Source organism: Egretta garzetta, unplaced genomic scaffold (assembly GCF_000687185.1).
Source record: "Egretta garzetta isolate BGI_Z169 unplaced genomic scaffold, ASM68718v1 scaffold79, whole genome shotgun sequence".
Taxonomy (NCBI): Eukaryota; Metazoa; Chordata; class Aves; order Pelecaniformes; family Ardeidae; genus Egretta; species Egretta garzetta.
This window is the reverse complement of record NW_009260791.1, coordinates 6,249,895-6,271,936: the sequence shown is the minus strand read 5'-3', so window position 1 is coordinate 6,271,936 and position 22,042 is coordinate 6,249,895. Positions and strand designations below refer to the sequence as shown.

The following is a 22,042-nucleotide window of genomic DNA, read 5'->3' as shown; positions in this document are numbered from 1 at the left end:
TTTTCTACCTTCAGGCCAGAAATGGGGATCATTTGGATTCTGCTGGCATCCAAATACAGGAGCCAGATGAATGCCCACCTGAAGAGGCCATCCTAGGGCAGGGTGGTGAGTATGTAACTCAGTTATATACTGAGCCTCTCTCCTGTCAAGGCACTGTTACCATAACACCAAGTTCCTATAACAGCAAATTTCCTTGCTGTAAGATACAAGACTTGAGTCTGCTGGACTCAAAATCAAAGAAAAGCACTGGAAAGCTTTGATAACTGAGGGCATATGTTATCTATCAAACAGAACTTGGAACTGGTGCACATTCACAACAGTTATAAACAGCTGCTTCCCAGACAGACTTCTCTGCTTTGACAGTTTTTCCCAGCATGGATTTGAGCCAAAAACACAGTGTTATGCTCTTCAGTAAATTCACACAAGAATGGGGTTATGGTTTAGACATTCCTACCAGTTTCAGAGATTGTTCACGTAGTAAAATTGACCAGGCAGGCAATTCTGTAGACCAGTGGGGACTGACAGCTCCCAGCTCTCCGTTCTAGAGCACAGTTCTGCGTGGTGAGCTGGGGTCAGCACTTTCTCAGATTCCCAGCTCACCATGACAGACATCCAGCTCTTTCACGACTCTCTCTGATTCACCCGAAGCACAGCAAACTAGAAAGTTCTAAACCAAATACTTCCGTTCGTTTCTTGGGAAAACTTTTTGCCCACTCTATCCACAGTCTCCTGTAAGAGCTCTGCTGTTTGTACCTCTGTACTTGTCACCTTCCACTCCAACCCGCATTGGGATGCACAGTGTTAGGACCTAGAAATAATAGGGGGGGGGGGGAAAGGGCTTTTTTATTGCTCTATTCAGCCTGGAAGACAGACCTGAACCTAGCTGGGTTCCTCCGGTGCCACCACAGCTGGATTGTGCCCCAGATATTCCAGGCAGAAACTGCAGTGGGGACAGCGAGGGCTTAGCCTCCCAATACAGGGCTGGTTAACAAAGCAGAGGAACCTGCAAAGCTTGTGAGAGTGGGACCCAGAGGAGTCATGCCAGATAACTTTTTATTTTCTGATTTTCCTTTTTCAATTAAATTTGACATTTTTGAGAGCGAGCTTGGTTACAGACTATTAATCTGTGGCTGAGAGCCAAGGAAGGAAAACACTTCAGTGAGAAGAATTGAACACTGAAAAGCTTTGTCTGCAGTACAGCATGCTAAGATGATTTTAGTGAGTTTTGAGAAACTCAGACAGTGGCACTTTACTCCTATGTAACAGAGACATGTTCACGCAGTGCTTTCAGAAAAGAACATGGCGACATTTTCAAGCCCATTTTCTTCCTTTCTTTTATATTCAAAAGGCATATCAGCTAGTGAAAGTTGAGCACTAATTGATATTTGCCACCAGCTGAGCAAAACTGTCGTGATCAACCTAAAGAGAAAGGCTTGCAACACTTGCAACAGACTGAGAACATCTAACTGGAACTTTGGAAGGAGCCGAATTTCCAATTTGAAGCAAATCAGGTTCGGATGACAGACTCAAAGGATAAACATGAGAAGTGACATGTTTTTCATCTGAAACCTGATTATCTACAGAAGCTAGAAGATATCTGTATTTGAGAACTAGTTCATACCTGATTCTTTGAGGTATAAAGCTAAAAAATCAAAGCAAACAAAAAATTTTATTATGACGTGAAACTACCACTTAGTACTATGGCATACTTCAGAAGCTATGGTTTTGACACTGAATCCCTAGGGTCCTTATTCAGTTGTTACTCAGGAAAATAAAATTCCATTTCAGCAATGGAATAAAGCAAAACTTCGAGTTGCAAGTTCTGGAAAGATCCAAGATCTGTATTTGAACATTATGTCTTGGATACATCCCTTAAAACAAATAAACGAAAGGAAACTAAAACCACATGTGGTGGAAGTTAAACAGGCACCTGTAATCTCAGAATGAACAAGTGTCAAATGAATGTTTCCTCTGGAAATTTTGGGAGTGTTTTTTCTATCATGTGTCTCTTGCATGCAGGAAGGAGCCCAGATTTCCAGTTAAATAGGAAATGGAAAGTGTTCAGCACCAGATGGAGGGGATCTTTGCGGAAAATTTTCATTGCGTGTTAAGGCTTTGATCACAACCAGGCAGTAATGGAATACAAATTGCTATTAAAACAACTTATCAGTGTGAGAACTGCAGAGCAAAATGAAGGCAAAAAACTGACCTCACTGGTAAAGATTATAATCCCCCATCAATGCCAGTCCATTAATGATAGTCGTTGTTACAGCTTTTGATTACAGTGTCTTAACCCTTTAGCTTAAGCTCATTCTCACTGGAAGTCATTCATGTGCCAGTGAGGAAGGGCTGAAGGAGTCCTTTTATATCACTGAGCCCATTTGTAGAAAGCTTCTGCTTAATTACTGCTCAGTGAATCATGGTTACATATATTAAGATAATTACAAGTGGTTTGTTAAACAAAACAAGAAATAGGGCTTTTTTTTTTTAAGCATTTAACCACTGATGAAAGCTCTAAAATCAGAAGTCCACCAAGCTTGTTTCCCCTATACCTAATTTCTGTCCCTGTCTGTCCTGCATTTTTGGCAAGCAAAAAGAAACCTTGCTGTGAAAGTCACTCTTGTTTCTGTGCAAGACTCATAAGCACGAGCTCATAACGCATTGCAAATATGATCAAAGAGTACAGATGTAGGAGATAAAAACCAAAGGGGAAATTATACCCAGATGATGTATTCAAGCACTGCCATTGAAGAAAACCTCCTGAACTTTAATGCGTTACAGAAGTGAAAGTGCTGTCAGTGCAATGGGGCTGTTGACTGTGTAAAGTTCCACTCACCTGAAGACCTCTTCCTTAAAGCAGGTGCATTTAACTGCTCTGAGAATAATTACTAAACCGTTTTAAAGAGCAGTCTCATCTACAAAGAGAATTATAGCGGTGCAGTTGCAAGGCAACAGGCTCCCAATCCACGCTGTTCACCAGTCGGGTATTTTCGCATGTGTTCTAGATTCAGCTTTACAACAGTGAGTGAAGGGGAAGCAGGGTGAGCCTCATCTCACATAAGGCAAATGAGGGCATGGAGATTCTGAAACGAATCTCATGATTTTTGTGCCCAAGTAGACATCCTGGCAGCAATGCTTTCCATAGAGCTTACCGTCATACAGGACTTCACCTGTTCAGAAAGCACTGGTCCCAGTTGTAAATGTCAGCACACCTACACTGGGGACTTCACCTGTTCAGAAAGCACTGGTCCCAGTGTCTTGAGATACAGTTGTAAATGTCAGCACACCTACACTGCGGCAAAAGCCTTACAGAAGGTACAAAGAAAATTAGGAAAAGAGAGAGAGTGGTCACTTATGGAAAGTTTTGTCCATGGCACTTTCCATGACATCATATGGATCTCTGTGGCGGCAGCAGCAGGAAGAAAAGACTCACTTCAGAACATCCACAAGTTATCTTAACCATGAAACTACACTGTATCTCTTCAAGGCAACTCTGCATCCCAACGCCCAGTTTGGTACAAAGTCCCAGTTCACCTACAGAGCAAGTCCACTCTGTACAGTACGTGAGCAGGGTTTCACAACAGAAAGAAAAAGAAGGTATGGACCATGTACTTAAAGACTAAGCCATATGCATATACAGAAGAGGAACAATTTCAATCCTATAGACAACCTGATTTCAGACTTTTCTAACTTCTGATTCTATAATCCTTTTTTGAGCTTTCCTACACAGTCAGGAAGCTGAAGGAGAAAGGAACATGACAAGCACATAAGAAGATTGTGTAGGTGTAGCAATTTGAAGATTCAGAATGCTACAGTAGTCCAGAAAGACACACACACAGAGTCAGAATTACTCTGAAGTTTGTAATTTTAGGTAAAATTTTGCCCAAATATTATATTTAGCTGCATGCAGGGAGAGTGGTTAAAGCCTTAAAGAGGAATCAACAGCTGCAGTGACTAATCATCAGTTATAGATTAGATCATTTTCAGGATGTGAAGAGAACACTGTCTGCACTCTTCAAAGCAGAACGATCTGACTTAGATTACCACAACCCTCCCATGGATGACTTCCCCGCGTGCTTATCTGGGCTGATACAAATGTCACCGCCGTTTCACCTCTCTCCCTTGGGTAGCAGCCATTGCCAGGCTCCCCATCCCGACCTGCTGCCATATAAAGTAGACAACAGAAGTCATGATCAGGACAGGCCTGGGAGAAGGAAAAGCGCAAACTAACGGAGGGGAGAAGGGGAGTGGAGCTGAGCTGAGAAGGACCAGCACTGCTCTGCTGTGTCAGGGAGAAGGAGAGGGACCCAATTTTGAAGGTAGGAAGAGATTTTTTGGCAGCTTGGGCAGCATTTGCAGTACCAGCTGCGAGTATTTCGTGGGCTGGATTTCATGGGGACATTGCACTGAAAAAGCCACTGAAAAAGACACTACAATAAATGTGCTTAGATGGAGGGCTTTTTCATTAAAAGCTGTGTGAAACAGCAAAGGCCTTTGCTTGCTTGCTTTTTTCTTTAATTGAAAAGTTTCTCACCTTGTTCTAATTCCCAACAGGTTTTCATTGCATTCATAGGACAATCAGAGGCTCCTTCCTCTGGCTATGTTTAATACCTATAAATTCCCATCAAAATCTTTGCAGAAGATTAACAAAAAAAAAAATATAATCTGCTTTGTATTATTAAGTAATCCTGCAAGAATTGTATTTTTTTTTTATGACAAATTATTCATATTTTTTCTTTCGGTGTCAAATGAACTGGTACATTTTCAGCACCTAATTCAATGTCACAGTTGTAACTCAAAGCCAAGCAAGATAAAGAGTATTAAGAAAAGAAGAGGAAGCAAAAGAATTCTCATTCTCTTCACTTTTTTCTTGAAAGATCAAAAACTATAATAAGATAGGCTTGAATTTCATGAAATTTGGGATCTGTATAAGCTAGGGAAATCATTTTGTTTGAACTTTACAGCTCTTCTGTTCAGTTTTAGAATACCATACTTTTAAGTCCCTTTACAACATTAAATAACAGGCTCCTGTAATTGGAGCTTGTGTCTCACTGATATTTCCATGACATCATGTCCAAATCCTGATTATATTTCATTTAAATTATTAGTAGCTTTTACCACAGATCAGAGTCTTTGCATGTGAGTTTCTGAACCTAGATGAGTCGTATTGACACATCACTCTGAGCTCGGGAAAATACACCAAGTTCTGATGGCTAAACTACAGAAGTCACCTTTTAGGATTGACCTGGCCCAATTTTACTTTATGTTTCAAATACACAGTACCTGTCTGAATGCTGTGTTCGAATAGGTGTGCCTAGGAAGACCAGGCAAGCAGGAAGAAGGCCTTTGTGAAAACTTATGCGCCACACCAACACACGTATCAAAACCACATTTCAGCACATTAATCAAGAGAAACCTTCCCCCGATTGTTCCCGAGCTCTTTGGGCAGGGACTGCTTCTTTTTCCTCCTGTGTCTTCACACGTCCTCCCATATTGTGCCAAGCGCTCTTAAGCAACAGACATAATAAACAAAGACCATAGCCTCAAAAGTAACTTGCTGTTAATTATGAGGCTTGGATATGGGTGCAAATAAGACAATTTCCTGCTCAGTTCCAATTAGCTTCTCATCCTGGGAAAACTCCACCATTTCATAAAGTCTTCAAAGTCCCAAGCTGGAGCAAAATGGATCAAGGCCAATTAAAATCTTTTGTACCCAAACTTGATCAGGTAGCCCTAGGACTGACCTGTCTGTCTGCCTCCTGTTCTCTCCATCCCACAGTGACTAGTCCACCACTCCTGCCCTTTATTTTTCTCCTTTTCTTAGCTGGTTTTATATTAAAATTCAGGATTCAGCTACCTTGGAAGTTATTTGAACGTATGGTGAACCAGAATATAAATAGTAACAAATCTACCAAGGAAGTCAAGTTGATTAAGAAGAAAAACTTTTTTTTCCCTTACTGTTTAAGAGCTTGAGGATTTGGGGCTACATTTGATACTAGGCAGAAAAAACTCCATTTATTATGCTTTCTTCTTCTCTATCCCTTCAACAAAATGCTGGAGAATGCTCTCAAAATACCTATAAGCCATGCAAAGAATCCTCCAAAAACTCAGGGAAGGGAAGGTAAACCCTCAACAGGTTACCACTTCCAGCATAACATCCAAGCACATAAAACTCAGTAATCTGATGTGGCATCTTTTGAACCAGAAACAAACAACAGCTGCTTTGATGCCATGGTCCTTCTTTTGCCAAGCATTTTAAAAGGTAAAATCCAATAGTTAAAGAAGCCAAAACCTTACGGAAAGAATTTTATTAGCAGTTTTGTTAGAAGTCAAATAGAATCAGGCCATGCATGGACATTCTAAAAGGTAGCAACGTAATGCTCAGGCATATAAACAAAAAGAAAGCATGGGCTGGCACTGAAATCATGGTGGCATAGGATAGAGATTAAAGACAACCACAGTTCAGACCAAAACCCAAGTGCTTTTATGGCGGTTATATATCAAGTGTGATGGAAACACTGAGTGGGGATGTAAAGGAAGAGTGGCTAAAAAGAATAAAAATAGAAGCCAAAAGTACTGTGTTAGAGCAGAAGGAGGCTGCAGACCTCCATGCATTCCAGCTTGCAGAAGGCTGGGTTGCCTCTAAGTCCCCAAAAGAAATGGTTTCTGAAGTTGCAGGTCCACTCTATAGAATTCATTATCAAATCTGCCAGAGAGGTCATACAGCCAGAGGACAGCAAAGGAGGAAGAAACATAATGTGGTTAAATAGAGGATCATTAGACTGACCACAATTATACACAACTTTTTAGAACAAACTTTGATGGAAAGCATAATTAGAGACATGGAAGGAAGTGGAAAGAAGTGCTGCACAGGTTTACTAAAAGTAGAACATGCAAGACCAAACAAGCAAGTAATTATTAAGGTTGAGGAGAGGCAGCTGATTCAATCAACCTGAACACTGGTACAATACTTAATATGATGTGGCATAAGAGAGGAATTGTTAAGTCAGAAACTAGAGGTTAATATAATATTAGAATATAAACTAGAAGAACTAGCTAAAGCAGAGATTACAGGAAAATTAGAAGCCTGGAGATAAAAGATAATTAATAGGCAGTTTCTCAGAACTATGTCTTACAGTAAGTTTGATTCATATTTTCTTTAATGAATCTGGTGCAAAAATGTGATTGCACCATTAAAATTTGTTGTTGTCTCAGAATATAAAGGCATCAATAGAGAGGAAGATCATATTGTTATTGAAAAAGAGTTAAATGACCGTGAAACCTGGAGTGAGACATACGGGATGAAAGTCGTTTGTACCACAGGCAAGGCCATGCATGCGGGTCAAGGGTTCTTGCTATAAATATATCTATTAAGAATAACCAAAGAGGGAGAAAACCTGAGAGAGCTGGATGACGATGAACTACCAATATAATTCAGATGTGAAAGAGTCAGACTGTACACCAGGATTTTGTCACGCAGGATATTTCAAGGAGATGCAAAAAACTATTAAAATTACTTACAAAGCACTAATAAGATCTCCCTGATCCATCCCATGCCCAAAGAACTCCAGATAGAACAGGTGCTATTTATTAGTCTCCCTATCCCCTTATCATTTAATCTGTTGAAAGAAACTTAAGTTATATCTGTACTGCAAGATCTTAAAGCACACTCCATATCCTTAACTTGTGAGCTGTTCCCGGTCACGTCCCAGTTCCACATCAGGACAAGGCCATGTTACACCTTGCTTCCTTCTTTTTCCCTTATGTCCTGGTTTCCGTGGGAAGGCAGTTTAGGTGTCTGGGATAGAAGGAAGTCATGACACACTGCAACAGGTTCCCCAATTTGAACAGGGGAGGGAAACGCACAGCAGATATCCCATGGAGTAGAGTACATATTGCCTAAGAGATATGACTTTTTTTTCCCTTAACAGCTTGATGACTGAGAGGTACGCTGCCTATAAAAACATAGTCAATGAGCAGTGGGAAAAGAGAAAAGTTAAAGGAAAAGGAGCCATCAAAAAAGAAAGTATTAGCACAAGAACAAAAATGCATAAACTAGCCATACATTTCAAAAGGATACTGTGGTGGGTTGACCCTGGGCTGGATGCCAGGTGCCCACCAAAGCCACTCCATCACTCCCCTCCACAGCTGGACAGGGGAGAGAATGTAACGAAAGGCCTCATGGGTTGAGATAAGGACAGGGAGAGATCATTCACCAATTACCATCATGGCCGAAACAGACTTGAGTTGGGGACATTAGTTTCATTTCTTACCAATCAAATCAGGGTAGAATAATGAGAAATAAAAGATAAATCTTAAAACACCTTCCTCCCACCCCTTCCCTTCTTCCCAGGCTCAATTTTGCTCCTGAATTCTCTACCTCCTGCCCCCCGATCTGCACAGGGGTGGACAAGGATTGGGGGTTGAGGTCAGTTCATCACACATTGTCTCTGCTGCTCCTTCCTCCTCAGGGGCAGGACTCCTTACACTCTGCCCCTGCTCCAGCGTGGGGTCCCTCCCACAGGACACAATTCTCCACAGACTTCTTGAATGTGAGTCCTTCCCACGGGTTGCAGTTCTTCATAAACTGCTGTAGTGTGGGTCCCCCACAGAGCCCCAAACCCTGCCAGCAAACCTGCTCCAGCCTGGGCTCCTCTCCCCATGGGTCCACGGGTCCTGCCAGGAGCCTGCTCCAGTGTGGGCTTCCCACGGGGTCACAGCCTCTTTCGGGAACATCCATCTGCTCCGGTGTGGGGTCCTTCCCAGGCTGCAGGCGGAGATCTGCTCCACCGTGGGCCTCTATGGACTGCAGAGGGACAGCCTACTTCACCATGGGCTGCACCAGGGGCTGCAGGGGAATCTGTGCTTCTGGTGCCTGCAGCATTTCCTGCCCTCCTCCTGCACTGGCCAGGGGGTCTGCAGGGCTGCTCCTCTCACAGATTCTCGCTCCTCTCTCCAGCTGCAATTGCTCTTGCACAGCAACTTTTCCCCCTTCTTAACTACGCTATCCCAGAGGTGCTACCACCACTGCTGATGGGCTCAGCCTTGGCCAGCAGTGAGTCTGTCTTGTAGCTGGCTGGCATTGGGTCTGTCGGACACGGGGGAAGCTTCTGGCAGCTTCTCACAGAAGCCAGCGCTGTAGCCCCCCCCACTGCCAAAACCTTGCCATGCAAAACCAGAACACACACATAAGAGAGGGCAGCTAGCATAGAGGATTATCAGTCTAGCCTTGAAAGCAGTAAGGCTGTGGCATAGCCTTCCAGTAGGAATAAAAACTACAAAGAAAAGCTAGATTCAAAGAGAGCTCGATCAGCTGTTGAAGGAATTTGCGTGATCTGGTTTGTGTGGCTGTAGCACTTCCAGTGACTCAGGAGTTCTCATCCAGAACTACATTCCTAATTATAGGGTTTATATTTGTCTAATTTTATCACACTATAAATTCTTTTTAAACAGCACTGGACTTCCAGGAGTAGGTAGTCCATGGGCAGAATGTTTTCTACAGCTCTTACTCTGTAGTGTTGCAGAAGAAATCCTTGCAGTGCAAATGAATTCCTTTCGCCTCTAACGCACAAAAATTATTTCCCATGAAGTATGGAGATCATTCTCTTGATCCTAGAGAAAAGTACATCTGCCACACAGTGGGAAACTATAGAGGGAAGATGGAAATACTGAAAGCAGTTTGGAAAAGAATCAAGGACTCTCTCACTTTAAATTGCCACCTTTGACTTTTAGTAATTTTTTCAAATATTATCCCTGTTCCTTCTTTTACAGCACCTCCAAAACAATCAAGGAACACAATGCAACTATAACAACAGTGCTCAGGAGTCCTTTCAGAAGCTATATTGAATTTTGTCAGCTACAGATTTTGTAGTAAGGAACAGAAAGCCTAGAAAGATAAAATATGGAGTAGGAATGGAGATTTCTGACCCTGCTATGAGAGAGCAGAAGACTATTTTAATAATTCAATGAAGGCTACAATTTTGTGTGTGGTTCATCTTCCACTTTCTTTGAAGAGGATCCCCATAGAGGGCCAGGGGCTTTTTCCACTGCGAGAGATAAGCAAGGCAGACTGCACAACTGCATTTCAAAATAACTGTTTCACTATTCATCTTTGAAGAAGCTGTAAGTTTCCGTAAGATTCAGCCCTGCCAACTTCCCAGGAAACTCCAGACTATTTAAAAGGCTGCTATGGAAATTGTCAATCAGCTTCAAATGTATTGGAAGGGGAAGGTAATGAGAAAATAATAGGTATGTTTTTATAACTTAGCATACTATACATCCCAGCATTATCGACAATGTGCTCCTTTAGAGGAAGAATAAATTGAAAGTAGTGGTAAAACTGTCCATTCACAAATTAATATTTGTCAAACATGCACTCTTATGGAGACCATAACATAGCCTGTGACAATATGAGAAACACTTTGAGATAACTGAAACTTGGTACACTGCTACTTCACTTGAAATCATTCTGCCCTGTGGCAGATGTTTGGATGTCGGGAACTCTTCTGAAATTGCCAAGGGAGGAAGGAAGAGCAGTACTCTTCAGCTTTACAGCAACACGCAAGCATGACATAGTTTCTCAGGGTAAGATTTCTATATGACAAGATGCTCTAGTTTTCATTTCTATGCAAGCGGTCAAGGTAAACTTCATGCTCTATTAATGAATGAAGGAGACCCATTATCTGACTTTCCTCAGCCCTGCTCTTATAACCCTGCTTGAAATGATCTGATCCGTCTCAGGCTGGGCAGCTGTAATGCCTGGTTGGGAACCCTGCATAACTGAGCTATGGACAGTTTGGGGCAGTTCTGTAACAGTTTGCCCTTATTCTAGGGTGAGGGGCACCAATATCACTTCTAGACTTACACCCAATATTTCTTCTGAGTCCAAATTCTCTGCCATTTGGAGAATAGTAGGCAAGAACTTGGGTATAATCTACCCCGGTATATAGTAGTCTGGGGGAGTTTCCATTACTTCTTCTAAGCCAGGAGGCAGCTCAGGGAGATGAGCACATGCAACTGAAGTGAACTTCAGTAATTGCATTGGACACCTGGACTGTTGCTACCTCCTTGCAGAGAGGTGAAGACTTACACACAGGCACACATAACGTTCTTGTCAGAATACACATGAACACAGAGGTGAGGTTTTCCTCATGGAACAGATGCTACAAAATAGCTAAATAGAGAAATCCAATCTCAGGAGAAAAGGAATCTGTAATGCAAGGCTCTTTTTTTGCTGACCATGCTGTTGGGCTGGAAGATATTTGGAGGTAGCTTGCCAATTGCCTAATTCTCTATCTGCCATTCCCCAGCCTTCAGAAAGGACTTGTTATATCAAGTTTTAATATCTCATTCCAAGTTCATTCACCTTGCTTCTTTAATTCCAGTCTCAATATGAATTTAGAGGACTAATTTCTGCTAGAATACACCATAGTTGTTGTCTTAATTACTCATACTATCAATACAAACTTAGACAATCTTTTCCCCTTTGACCACAGTGCCAGGTAAAAGGATCATGGCTAAAGCATTCCTGGCACTTTCTTCTTTCTCAGATGGAATTGCTGTCACCATTCCCACAGGATGGCAAGCAATTGCAAGACGGGATGTGTGCTCCCCAGAATAAGGGCTAACAAGGAACGAAATACGCAAGTAGTAGGTTGTTCTCCCAGTATTTTGGGATGGTTTTCCCACTTAAGGAACTGAAGGAAAAATAAACATGATCAAAATCACTGTGTGAGGAGCAGTTCTGACTGCAAGTGAGAATGAGACGGCCGCAGAGTCATCTCTGTTACGTCAGATTAGATAAAATATGGTCTGATTGCAGCAGATGAGATACACTTCACTCTGGTGATGAGGATCACCCAAGTGTCATTACCTCAATTTAGGGGAAACCCTAAGTCAGACAAGGAGTATTATCTGAAACACGTGAACTAGCCAGGTACTGAGAAGATTGCCTGTCCCACCTCAGTGTGTTGCACAATGGTATTTTGAGTCCTGGGTTCAGCCAGGCCCACCACTTAACATGCTTAACAGGAAGGTCTGTAACTTTTATTGAGCCAAGAGACATACAGAAACTGCTTCTATTGCTGTATCAAAACTACGGGCATAGACAGGGAAAATACCACCCTCCTTACTGTCTCTGCATTGCACTCCTATCACTAGAAGGGGCTTCACTTGATCAAATGCAGCTCTGAGCTGCTTAAGTAAATTCCTCTCATGGCTAATGGAAAACACATAGGTTTCTAGTGTACAGGTCATCCTAAAGTAGATTTTTCAAGTAGAACAAATGAATCGTACCTTAAAAGTGCTTATTCCACCCTGCTGATTATGAGGGGACAAGTTTAGATCCTGTAGATTGAGATGCTGCATATGCCTACAGTGATATGAAGTTACTACAAGAATTAAAATTGGCCCTTTATTTACTCATCCTTCCAGCTGAAATATAAAATTAAACTCCATCTACAAAATTAGACACAGGCTAGGATAATGGAGCACCACACCCAGAAGAACCAATGTTGAGAGCCTATTTTTAAAAAGGTGAAGTGAATCACTTTTTCTTGTGTACTGTTGTGCAGACAGTCAGAAACTCACGTAGGCAGAAGCTCTTTGAGAATGTATGTTGCTTTCAGATACCCTTGATCACAGGTCTCCTCCCCACCTTGTCTACAAAGCTAAGAGCAAGTTCTTTCCACCTTGCCATACAATGGCTGTGAGCAGTGATTGACAATCACCACAAGAGAGGTTTTCAGCAAAAAATCGAGGGCCTGAAAGAATAATGGCAAGCTTTTCTCTCTTTTCTATCCCCTTTTGTGGTCACAGTTACTAGCTCCAGCACTCACTTTCCCCTCTTCCCAGATCACCTCATCTTCTGGAAAAACATCTAGAGTTGTTAGAAGAATTGCTCTTCCCAAGTCTCTCTGCTTTCTACAGGAGAGAGCCGTTCAACAGCAGTAAGAGGCAGCCACCTTTATTTATTTTAACCCAAGGGAAAAATCAACAGGAATAAATGAAGGTCACATCCCTGTGAGTGACTTATCTGTAGCAGTTACAGCAGCTCAAAGCACAGCAAATTTGTAGAGGCGATTTCTCTGTCAGGCAGAGAAGAGCCGTATGGACTGCAGCTCCTGGCCGCCTGCCTGCCTGGCGCCCCAGCTCGGGCAAGTATACTGCACAGAGCGTTTACAGCTTGCTGAAGTCTAAGTCTGTAGAGAACAATTAGACTGCCTAATCTGGCCTCTTGTCCTCCACGCAGCTTAATGTTTCACACATGTACTCGGTACTAAACTCCAAAATCTTAGTCAAACCTAATAATTTTATTCCTCTTTAGCTTAGCTCTTGCGTGCTACAGGTAAAGGGAAAAAAAAAACCCAAACCTGGCTCCAAAAAAACGTGCAGCAACCTGCAAGGAGTTGCTTAGGTAACGTAGTCAATGATCCAAGAGGTAAATCATCCAACATGTAGCAGAATAGGGAAAACATCCAAAGCCGTGGATAATACAGCTTGTGGAAAAATTCCTTAAGTCTGACACTCAGCACGACCTTGAGTGTGTGAACAAGACCAGACAGGCAGGCACGAGGCCCCACTGCCACCATCTACTGCATTACTGCTCCCCACAGTCCAGGCAATCTCTAATAATTCAAACGAAGACAGAAACTTGAATCCAGAGTACATGCAAGCTAATTGCATATGAGGAGGAAGAGCAAGAGCAAGGCCATCTTCTTTCCCTTTCCCTAGATGTAGGCAGGTGGCATGTGGAAGTCTGAATGATGACATTTGATGATAGTTGTACTGTAAAGCTAGACAGTTGAAGGATGCAGAGAGAAGCGCGGACAGTTCTTGCCCCTCACCTCCTTCTCAGCGTACCAGAAACACAACTTCAGAGACTCCCAGGCCAGAGTGGACAACTTTACCTATGCAGGTATTCAGCTCACATCCATGCAGAGTGGCTGTAGGATGTCTTCCAGAACCTGAATTAAAGCCCATCTAGTCCACTTTAAAAATAGTAAGGTCTGGTGACTCCAGACTTCCTTTGGACAGCACCTCAACCATTTTGTTACCTTCCCAGCTAAAAAAGCACATCTAATTTAAAGGCTGAATCTGCTTAACCTCAGCTTCCAGCCACCGGATCTTGTTACTTGTGTCAGCAAGGTTGAAAAGCTCCAGACATTTTTTCCTAGCAAAAATATGTATACACAATTATCGAGTCACCTTCTCTTTGATTGTTTTAATAGCACCTAGATCCAGCCCTGATTTTTTTATTATTAGTTTCTCTTCCACTTTTCTCTTACTCATCTCTCTATCAAAAGCTGGCTGACTCATGAGGAAGGGAAAATGTGAACAAAAATAAGCAAATTAAAAAAATTAATCTGCACAATAAGTCCTTCTGTTTTCAAACTGGTTAGACTATTTATGCATTTTTATTACCTCTGTACTAGTCTGGAAGATTTTTCTGGTATTAGAATTCCTCAACTGAGACACTTCTTTTGTTATTATTGTTTATGATAAACTCATAATTGTTCAACCAGAGTGAACTGAACATTTTCGCTGATAAAGGAATGAATATAACCCATTGGCATGGCTTGAAAAGTTACTTGTAAATTCTACAAGTCATGAGTTTCTAGGCTCATGTAGTTTGTAGCCCTGCATAGATAAATTTAGAAGGATTTTCAATGGCTGACCAGTTGTGAATTTTATTACAAGGATTCGAGAACAGACATTATCCATTCTGTCTGTCCTCCTCTGTGACTAAAGAAAGATCTTGTCCTGTGCTAGAAAGAGAATCATATTTCCTTAGCACAAAATCTCCAAGTGTGTTAGACGACTACCTTATTTATTGAGTCTATTTACTGCTGTTGATGGATTGTATACTAACACAATAAACAGTGTCTTGAGGGAATGAAAAATATTTCTGCTTTCATTAGGGCTCTAACTTTTCTTTTTCTGGAAACATTTTCCTTCTAGGGTCCTCAAGGTGAAAGCAGACACCATTTGGTGCCTTGCTATAATAAAGTAAATATTTTCTTTTTCTAATCATATTGACCTTGTGATCTATTGCCACTGGAATTTATATTCCTGGGAAACTCTGAGAAGTTATAGTTTCCCTCTGCAGGAATACAGATATTTTTCTGAGCTCTACCTGATTCAGAGCTAGTTTAAAATTAATGGAGACTTTTCTTGGTATCAAATTCCATATCAAGAATGAAAAAGGTGAAATTAATAAAATGTCAGGGATAATTGATATTATATCCCAGAAATGTTATTAAACTGCCAAGCTTCTGACAAATTCACATAAACGGACTTAAAACCAGACTGAATTTTCCTCGTTTAAGTTAGATGCCAGCTTTATTTCTCGTTTGGGAGCAGAAGAAACTAGTGGGAAAAGCCATAAGCCATTCCTACGCTGTCCAGCAAGAGGACTCGCACCAGTCACGGAGGGACAGACTCTGAGCCAGGTGAGAGAACAAAGTCCACTGGGAGAACAGCTTTGCAGGAAAAACATTGCTCTCAAGAGGTCAGTGTTACCAGAAGAAAATTAGCTAGCTATGAAGTCAGATAGAGCTGTGCTCCAGTATGTACCCAGAGAGTCTCAGGACCCCAGGGTCGTCTGTTCGATCTTCCCACAGGCACTCTCCCTGTCTGTTTTCCCATGCCATTCTTACACCCCTTCCTGTCAGCCTCTGCACAGAGGAGATGAAAGCAGATCAGATTTTAACCTCTCACTCACTGGGAAGTAGGTCTTACACTGTGTCCTGCACAGGGGTTGGAGGAAAGCTAATGAGGTGTTGAAAACATGAGGTGATTTAAGTAAATGTCAGGTACTGGATGATCAAGATTCATAAACTCTCCGTGGAGACTGGAGTACAATGAGCCAGCTTATCAACCAGGGCCCCTAATGCCTGATAGTCAGTCATTAGTATCTATAATAATGGGTCGTCAGTGTCAATGTGAATTTCCTCTACAGGAGCCTCCAAGATAGCTGCAAGGCATTTCATTCATAGAACAAAGAAACAAAACAACAGTGGGAACTCATTACTTCAGAGGTTTTCTAAACTCTTTGGATTGTCTAAAATAAATATTCAAAAGAAATCATAGATGCAGTTTGATCTGTACTAGAGTTGCAGAGAAGTCCATCAAGGATCCCTCACCAGCACTAGGAAGGACAGCCATTACCTTTACATCCAGACTTGTAGAAAACACACTTGTTCGCGTTTCAGAGCCTAACCTTATTTTTTCTGAAGCCTGGAACAGTTGGTGGCAGACAAATCCCTATTATTGCCTGTAGGCATTCCTCAAAATATATCAATTATCCTATCCGATTGCATTTCAGATGAATTATTCTCCAGTTACCAAGGCAACCAAACACGTATAACAAGAAAGAACCATATTTTTTTGCTCATGCATACCTGGGCTGCCAGAGCAACCTCAGAAAATGGATCTGTCACCTGAGCAATCAGTGCCATCTCAAGGGGACATGGATCTTAGTGGTGGGATGTCTGCCCGTGGAGCCAGGAACATCACCTCCCACCCCAGCCTGTGCTGTGGTGTTTGCAGCACTGGAAGGACCCAAGGGCTTTGGATACCGTTAGACTTCTTGAAGAGCATGAGAGGAAGCAGAAGACAAGCACTCATGAGAAAGACAGACCATCCTCAAATGGCTGCAGTTAGAAAACAAAGCTTGTAAAGTCTGTACTAAGAAATCTCTGGTTTTAACTGTATTTCAGCCACAGCTCCTCTAAGGAGTAGAAGATGGTTTATCCTGGTTGACACTTGCAGACAACTTACGTTCATTATCAGCTCAACAGCGTACATTGCTCACAGGCCATCAGCAGTAATGTTCTTTGTACAGGCAAGACTTCAAAGCTAAGAGGAAAGACCAATCTATAAGCAGACTTAACACCAAAATACTTTTAATGCTCTTGGTATCAGCTTATGTGTAGACTAGTCCTACGTGATAAGAGAAAGAAATGAAGAAAATTAATTTAAAAGCTTCTTGAAATAATATTTTCTTCCTAAAGTCAGGAAAAAACTAACACTAACATGGTCACCTAAATGGTGACCTGCAGGCAATACCTTTATTGTGAACATCACTTGCCTATCTCTACAGTAATACTTCCTTTGTTGGATTTAAATGTTTATTCAGTAAGTAATAAAACCCTTCCTGTGACAGTACACTACACCACAGTTGGAACGCCAGCTGTCTAGACCCATAAATGAAGAAATATGATTCAGGATCCTAAGTTACAACACGGTTGAATAATTTTACGCAAAAAAAGTATACTGCATAATGTCTGAGCATTCTACATTTCAAAAAAGTTTCTGCTTTCCAAAAAAGCCACAGCTTAGAAACAAAGTCAGCAGGGAATAAAGGTAAGAAGGAGATATGTTTATCCTTGATATAGGCAGAAGGGTAGGGCTCTAAACTCTCGCTTTAGAGGGCGTTTAAAAAGCCCTTCATGCCCAAGCGTGACATGGTTGTTATTCCTTCTCACCTCCATCTCCAAGTATACTGTTGAGCTGTGGCAGGTGCCACAGTGGCATCCCAACCATACAGCCACCGAGTATCTCTTAAAGACAGCAGAAGAAACTGTATTAAAATATATATCCTAATTAAACACAAGTCTATGATGTGTTATTAAAAGTATGTCATGGGGTACGTAGTCCAGGCTACAATTCAGTCCAGCCACAGGAGCATTAGGAATGGGTACTCTGACAGTCTGCTCCATAACTCACGTGCAGGATGGGAGGTGAGGGTAGATAAGTAGCCCTGTCCTTTTCCCATCCCCACAAGTTTTGAGCCAAGTTGCAACGTGGAAGCTGGTATAATCACGCTGGAAAACAGTGGGCCACCACACCTACTGCACAAGCAAGAGAATCCTACAGAGTTTATAATCTGAGAATGGGAATAGAAAAAGCAGGGGCTAGAGGGTAGAAATGGGAAAGTCTATAAGAGGGTTGAGATCTGGGTTTAATAAGATGGGCCAACGATCCAATATGAATTACTACAGGAATAAAAGGGATGATCAGCTTCTCTTTACAGCAAAGTGCTAATTTACTGTAGTTACCAGCCAGGAGAGCCTATTCCTGATTTGCAAACTGTGAGAAGAGTAACAGTAACTTTATATACCTTGCCACAGCCCTGAAGTTTAAAACACCATTTCCTTCCAGACCTGGGGAAAGGGAAAGGACAAAGAAACACACCAACAAAGCAGAGGGAACAACGCAATACAGCATCATGGGAAAGCAGAACAAGCGCCTCAGGTACTTCACAAGTTGTTAAGCAGAAAATGTCCCTCTAGTTTGTGGTAATTTCAAAGCCTTTTTTGTTTGTTTTTTTTTTTTAACCTCCTCAATGGAAAAAAATAAAACCTGACATTCTTTTGCAGAAACAGAAAGTATTTTGATGTCCTTTTTCAACCAGAGGAAAACCCCAGAGGAAGACACTTGCTTAGGTGATTGGCCTGTAAGGTTGCTGAGCCAAGTTCATGTCTCTCAGCAGCTCACTCCCAATAAATGGTGTCTCATATCTCAGGCCAGCGACTTCATTACTCAGCTGTAAAATGCTAGAAAAAAGTCAAAGTTTTCATCTCTCCAACCTTATTAAAACCAATACTTCTAAAGAATATACTGCATTTGACAAAATAGCACACTGCTTTGAAAATATCCCAGTAAGGTCTACCTGGTCATGTTTTCAATAGCACCAGCTGAAGCCAGAATCAGCCACAAAAGTGAATAGCTAGACAAGTGCTGTATGTTGCTGTCACTGGGAATTTAGCTAGGCACCAGAAGGTGTCTTAAAAAGATGCCCACCTGCTAGAGGAAAACAATTCTAAAAGGTGACCCCTGAATATGTACATTTCCCACATCACTAACATTTACTAGCAACTGATTTGTTTGCAATTCTTAAAGCCCCTCCAGGAAAGACAGAGATTGATCTTTGCTGCAGTCACCTCTAGAAACCAACCATCTGCCACAGACTGTCACTTAGAGCAGCGCTTGTTGTTCTTCTGAAGGAAAGTGTTAAAGACGCTCTTTGACTTGGAAACACATCTATAGTACAACTGGGAAAGCGAATTGACTCTGATCCTTTTGCTGTGGTAGCAACAGCTGAGCAACCACATGAACACCAGGTATAAATCACAGCCCTGTTCCCAGACAGGAGCTTCTTGAGAGAACACTCAGTCCATACCCTTCCATCCGTTCCACCATGATCAGTCCATTTCTCTATGGGACTCTAAAGCTGTTCATAAAGCCTCCAGCAACAGGGACTGTACAGAATCCACTCCAATATTTGACTATCTCATAGCTTGAAAAATAGCTTTAATGTCTAGTACAAGAACCCTTTGCTGTGCTTTAGCCACACTGCTTGCAGCAGACATGGGCATATTCTGGTCTTTCCCCTCCTCACTTGAACCATGTTAAACCTACCTGAAGGCTGTTACTAATTTGTCTAGATTAGACAGCCTCAGTTCTTCCAGTCTTTCCACACAGATCACCATTTCTAAACCTCTGAAAGTTCTTACTATCCTTCTCCAGTCACTTCTTCATCCGCCCCAAATATCAATTGTTCAGCACATACAGGGACAGACTCTGCTTGTAAGATCTTCTGGTATCATCTCCTGTTCATGCATGCTTGCTCCTTATCCACTTCCCCACCTAGAACCTCCAGGGTTTAGAAATGAGTCGTCTGAGCCTGGAGGCCACAGCAAGATCTGGCCATGCCTTTTCTATGATATCTGATATACTCCACAGTTAAATAAGAGTCACTTAATTTAATAAGATTCTCATCGAATGTATTAAGCATCAGAGTTTTGGTCTACAACAGGTCTCTTTGCAGGGAGCTACATTATGGTAGCATAAAGCTCCACCATCTCATTTGCATTTAGGCAACAAAAAAATTCCAACAATAGTCTGCTGTACTCATCCTATACTACTCAGGAATCTTAAGACATTAAGCCCATACACATAGATTTATGCCTATGTGTGCAAGGAATTGTTTTTAAGATAATAATGCAGGCTACTTGGGAGGACACAATGCTTCTTTTTAGATTTCTCCCTTCCCAAGAAATTAGCATTTCTGTAACCACAAGTTGCACAGAAATCAGCACATCTTATCTTTAGGACAGAACAGTTACTCCCCCACACTTAAAGATTAAACTATACATAAAGCTGCCAGGAAAGCATCTAATGCAGTGGTTTAATGTGCGAGGAGGCAGAGATGGCAGCAGTGCAGAGGGAACAGTGCAAATAAAAGGGGTCTAGTTGCATTTGCTTCCTAAAGCACACACTAGACAAGCAAGCACAGCATGTTTCATTAGCAACAATGAAATCTCCTTTTCAGCTAGCTGGCATTTTGGCAAGGCTGCTGATAGATCAGAAACTCGGAGCACAATTTGTTTGCCATGGTGTAGCCTACTTTTGTTTAATCAGCCAGCCACTATTGAATGTGTTCCCCCCGTCAACAACAAACCTCCAGACCCTCGTTCACACGTCAGAGCGTGTGCGTTGTGTGCATGCGTATATGTGTGTACGTGAGCTCTCGCTCATTCTGTGATTAAAAATGTAAGCACCTACTATTTTCAGCCTGAAAGGCAGCCAAAACCTTTGTGTTCAAGTTGGCAGAGGGAAGTCTCCCCGTGCCCGTTCGGTCGTATTAGCAGCACTCCATAAATTAGCAAAGAAGGATGGATAATTTTTAAATGCTCTGTGCATGGAATTTGATGGTTTCACTTGCAGCTTCGAAGCAAAGGCAAAGCTCACCTTTGTGCAGGATGCATTCGTGACGCAGTTGAAAGCTCTTTACAGGCAACTGGTCTCCTTAGCACTGAAAAGGCTCAAAGCTTTTAATTAAGGGCCTGATCTAGCTCCTGCTAAATAAACTGAATCAGACCCTACCAAACCCGCTCTCAGTGAAGTCCAAAGGTTTCCCCGCAGTTCTGGTAGGAGCATAAATGAGTCTACCGTTGGGCATTTGGACATTCGTTTCCATCCTTCAAAAAAATATTCTTGGTGGCAGGCTGAAAATTAACACTTGAAAACTTAAAAAAGGTGGGTGGAAGCGTTGCCTCAATTCAAATATGAAATACGTCTTTGTCCCCTTCATCTTTCATGTACTGCAGTCCCTGACAAATCTGTTTTCTGTGGCCTTCCTCATTAACTGAGCTGACAGCACCTTCCACTTGGAGACTCTCACAGCACATCAAGAGCTGCAGACAAGAGAGGAGGCACTGACTTACAGAGGACAGCACAGAAATTCTGGTACTTCATAAGACAACACAGCAACATTTCTAGGTTTTGTGCAGGAGAAAAAAAAAGCTCTCAGTTTGTTGAATTTTTAAAAAGCCAACACTTTTCCACAGAAAACAGATTTGTTTGGGGTTTTTAACCAGGCCTTTAGAAATCCATTCTTCCTTTTCATTTAAAAGAACATTTGACCAACTTTACTCAGTTCTTATATATCTCAAGAAATTTCAGCTATCCAATTCACCTATCCAATATTTTCTCTGTAGGTACCACATATTAATGCCTTTTCCCCCTTTTTTGCCCTTAGGAAGACCTGCAGGACTCTCTGGATGCAGAATGCAATATCAGAACTACTTCAGCAAATGTTGACATGTCTTAATAAACATGAAGTTCATGCAAAAATATGCATACATTCAAGTATGCCCTGTGCAGTAAATGCATATAAAAATACTCATATGTATGAATCCAACCTAAATATCACAATATACAAATAGCAGCATCACAGCAGAAGTATATCCTGTATAACTAGGAATTGAAAAGACCCTTGAAGACAGTCTATAGACTCCTCCCTTGATATTACTCTCAGTTTCTTGTACTCCACTAATGCATTTTAAAAAATGTTAAAGTAATATAAAGTATCAAAAGAAACCAGAAGTAATACCGTGTTTAAGAGAGATGTGCACTGGCTTTGTTGCCAGAGGTTTCTTAGATCACAGTTCATATGTTTTGCAGATGCCTGTGCCTCACTTGCAGGAATCTGTACCATCTGAATTTCAGTTTCTGCATGTTCAACCACTTCCCAAAG

At 41.7% G+C, this 22,042-nt stretch overlaps 1 long non-coding RNA gene across 1 annotated transcript; it reads right to left on the bottom strand.

The window, feature by feature from the left end:
* Nucleotides 1-337: 337 nt before the first annotated feature.
* On the bottom strand, nucleotides 338-8,361 carry LOC118453086. The gene is made up of 3 exons (XR_004843020.1): nucleotides 8,256-8,361; nucleotides 6,814-6,816; nucleotides 338-349 (listed from the first exon to the last, which is right to left on the bottom strand). It is a non-coding gene; the product is annotated as an uncharacterized LOC118453086 (long non-coding RNA).
* Between the last annotated feature and the right edge of the window lie 13,681 nt (nucleotides 8,362-22,042).